The sequence below is a fragment of the Helianthus annuus genome, chromosome 13 (assembly GCF_002127325.2).
Source record: "Helianthus annuus cultivar XRQ/B chromosome 13, HanXRQr2.0-SUNRISE, whole genome shotgun sequence".
In the NCBI taxonomy this organism is placed as follows: Eukaryota; Viridiplantae; Streptophyta; class Magnoliopsida; order Asterales; family Asteraceae; genus Helianthus; species Helianthus annuus.
In genome coordinates, this window is record NC_035445.2 from 35,529,763 (window position 1) to 35,534,036 (window position 4,274).

General features: G+C 39.6%; 1 non-coding gene across 1 annotated transcript; it reads right to left on the reverse strand.

Annotated features, from left to right (window-relative positions):
* Positions 1-3,463: 3,463 nt before the first annotated feature.
* On the reverse strand, positions 3,464-3,570 carry LOC118486055. The gene has a single exon (XR_004877911.1). It is a non-coding gene; the product is annotated as a small nucleolar RNA R71 (small nucleolar RNA).
* Between the last annotated feature and the right edge of the window lie 704 nt (positions 3,571-4,274).

The window sequence follows — 4,274 nt, forward strand, 5'->3', positions numbered from 1 at the left end:
TAAGAGTGACTTTGTTTTAACCATGTAAACCTCACAACTATCATAATGTAGCTTTTATATTGATACTAAATTCTGAATAATCTACAGAATATATAAGGTATCATAAATCCCAATTATAAAACAGTTTATTACGGTTCTTATAGTCTTAACATAAAATTTTGCCACTAATTCTCATATTAATTATTTGTTGATTTCTGGTAAGTAAAAGTATAGAACTAGACTCAACCCGTCATGTGTTAATTGGAATATTATCATTAACAGACTCAAATATCATAAATATCTAACTACTTATCTTAGCCAGCTGTCTCATTGAATTATGGATAGTCCATGCTCATGCCTAGTTAATGGCAAAAAATTGAAGTGAGACTTTCCTTTGAAGAAACTTATAGCTGGAAGTAGTACTTGTACACTATCTTTGAATCTTATAAGTATTCTCCTTTTAGGTTTAGTGGCGGTGAGATGAACAACATCTGATTTTCCAGTTTCATGCATTCATTTTCCTGTACATATGTTGCTAATCAACACACTCCTTTTCCTTTGGTACTCTTGAGTGGTATAGTTGATTCTTGAGGCAACTTATGGTATTGGTGGAAAAGTTATATGTAATGCATCAGAAAAGTGTACTGATTTCCATGTGTAAACCATTAAGTAATGGTTCATGGTATTGTACATCATGATGTATTCACATATACCACTAACTTTATAGTAAGAAACTAGAGTAATGCATGCGTTTAAGGAGTTATTTGGATTCTTCCAAAGAAAACAGATTAGTCTTGGGAAATTTAGAATCTGGAATAGCTCCCATGATGGCAATAATGAAATGAGTTCTTGATTATCATAAGAGATATAATGGTTGACTTATCCCACTAGTCATTGATACGCGCAAAATACAACATATAAATTATATCAATTGTGGCATAAAACTAACCCTTTTTTTAGTACTAATGTTGGAAAAAGTGTGCTTTTGTCTTCCTTTTGTATTTTCAGGATTAAATGAGCTCAAATTAACAAAAGAAGCAAAAAGACAACAAAATCTAATATAAATACAAGAAAAGGGACAAAAGTGGATTGCCCGACCCCTCGACAGCATCCTCCCAAGCAAAACAAAGAAGACAGAAGACTGAACACACCCCGTGCTCAGCGAGCACGGGGCCGTGCCCAAGAAGCAGCAGAAAAGACAAACTAATAGAAGCTTCTATTACCCACCACGGGGCCGTGCCTATCGGACACGGGGGCGTGGTCAGAGTACTACAGGCGCATTTATTGTAATTGTGAATTACAATTAATAAAGAGAGAGAGTGTCAGACAGACACGGGGTCGTGCCCAGCGGGCACGGGACCGTGCCCAGGCTTCTGTTCAGCCTATAAACAGGAGTGCTTGGAGCCATTTCAACTCATCCCTTGGCACACCACCTCTCTCACACTTCACCCACCACCTACCACCATCACAACACCATCATCCACCACCATCATCCATTGTCCATCATAGAGTGTGTGAGTCCTCTCGGGATCCAAGATTGATCGTAAGAGTTCTTGAAAATCAAAGGCCATATTTGCCTAAGTCTCTTACATCACTTGGTGAAGACAAGTGTCTAGTGTAATACTTTTTATTTTTAATCTTTTGCACTTTTTATTTGGTTTTGTATTAATGACTTTAATAACTAGTTTCTTATGTTGAAGGTGATTCTTCCTTATCGTTTGTCCGTGGTGTCTTGACATTATTTTACTGTCTATATAAAATAAAAGATTTTCACCATTCATATCTCCACGGTCTATATGGAGGTATGTTGGCTACCTGGTCGGGGGTTAAGGGAACGGTTTGGTAAGACTCTTGCCCTTGTTCAGCGTTTAGAGGTCATGCAAGGGACCTGGGTCAAATTTAGTAGGATCTCCTTCAATACCCAAAGGTATTGGATGGCGGGGATCCAAACTCTTTGACCCCCTCATAAGTTAAACTACTATTAATACTATAACCCGGCTACTTAGGACTGTATCCCTGCTGACTCAGATTACTTAGTCGAGAGTAACGTCACCTTCAAAAGAGGGGCCTACCATAATTTGCATTAATAACTTAATTAATTATCTTTCAATAATCCTACACTTTAGGATTGTATCCTTGCTGACTCAAACTACTGGGTTGAGGGTAACGTCACCTTCAAAAGAGGGGCCTACTACAATAACTAAAATAATCTCTTAAACAAGTGCAAAAGTGCGAAAATAATCAAAGGTTACACTATACACGAGTCGGATCCAAGTGATTCATCTTGTCTATCTGTTTTTAATTTTATTTTTATTTTTCAGCATTTAGTTAGTTTTATTTTCTTAGTTTTATAATCTTTTCTAACATTTTGATTTGATTAGACGTTGAGGATAAACCGGTACTAAAAGCTCTTGTGTCCTTGGACGACCTCGGTATCTTACCAACACTATACTACGTCCACGATGGGTGCACTTGCCCATATGTGTGTTTAGTGTTAGTAAATATCGTGTTTTATAAATTTAAAACTTGGCTAAAAAGTGTAAAAAGGGCTTAAAATAAATACCTAAAACATATACACACTAGCACGCATCAAGTTTTTGGCGCCATTGCCGGGGACACAAGGATTTTAAGAAAGTTAGGAATCAACGGCCTAATCTTTTTTTTATTTTCTTTTTATTTTTTTAGGATTTTTCTAATTTTTCAGCTTCTGCAGAGCTCAGCACGGGCCGTGCCTGGTCAGACACGGGTCGTGCCTAGCAGTGTTACTAGCAGTTTTTAGTTTTCCGAGTTACAGAAGGCTGACCACGGGGCCCTGTCGGTGCAACACGGGGCCGTGTCCAACTCTCCAGTAACAGGGATCCGGAAAACAATCACTATAACTCCGAGCATGGGCCGTGTTCACTGAGCATGGGGCCGTGGTGAACCTTCTGACCAACATTCTTTTCTGTTTTTGTTGCAGGAGTTGGAACCAGACGCCACCTCTACGTAGTGTATGAGCTCCAGTTCTAATAATGACATAAAAGAACCTCTAGAAGAACCCGAACGCTTTCTCAGAAAAAGACTAAAAGCCAAAAACCAAGAGAAGGTTTCGGAGAACCCACTTCCAATGGCGGACCAACGTACCCTCATGGATTATCTACGACCCACCGTAGGTAATCTCGGCGCCGCTATCAATGCACCGAATGTTGAAGCCAATAACTTCAAACTTCGGCCGCATTTGATACAGATGCTTCAAAACTCTGCAACCTTCCATGGGCTTGCAGACGAGGATCCCCATCTACATATTACTAATTTCTTAGAAATATGTGATACCTTTCGGATCCATGGAGCATCAAATGATGCCATCTGCCTCCGAATGTTTCCTTTTTCACTAAAAGACCGAGCAAAGGCTTGGCTTAACGCCCTCCCAGCTGGATCGGTAAACACCTGGGATGAACTAGCCCAAAAATTTCTATATAAGTATTTCCCTCCCGCTAAAACGGATAAATTAATGACTGAAATTAATACCTATTCACAAGAGGACGGGGAATCCTTATATGAAACTTGGGAAAGGTTCAAGGAGCTATTGCGAAAGTGTCCTCATCACGGTCTTGCGATATGGCAACAAGTATCCACTTTCTATAATGGGTTGTTGCCACACACAAGACAAACACTTGACTCTAGCTCCGGGGGACTTTTAGGTAATCGCCGCCCGCATGAAATATATAATCAAATTGAGGAAATTGCTCAAACCACTTTCCAGTGGCACACTCCCCGAGGCAATAAATCTATTTCCCCTGGCGCCCATAAGGTTGATGAAAGCACCTCTTTACAAGCCAAAATCGAGGCCCTTTCTTCTAAAATTAAAAAGTTAGAGATGACAAAAACAGTCTCGGTTATGGCTTGTGAAGGGTGTGGTGGGCCACATGAAAATTGGAGTTGTATGAAAGAAACAGATGATCAAACAGAATCGGTAAACTACATTGATAATAGACCTAGGCCGTCGGGTCCCCCAACGGGCAACTACAACCAAGGATGGCGAAACCACCCTAACCTTGGTTGGAGAGAACCCGGCGATAGTAGTAACCAACAAAATCAACGAACAAACTTTCAACAACCAAGAAATGAGTCACAAAATTTCCCTCAACAACAAGGTGGACGAGAAAGGCTTGAAGATACTATATCTCGCCTTATCTCCGACACTGAAAAGAAAAACTCGGATAGGTTTCTACAATTAGAATCAAATTTTAGAAATCAACAAGCTAGTATACAAAACATCGACAAACAAATAAATCAACTAGCCCAAAATTTCTGCG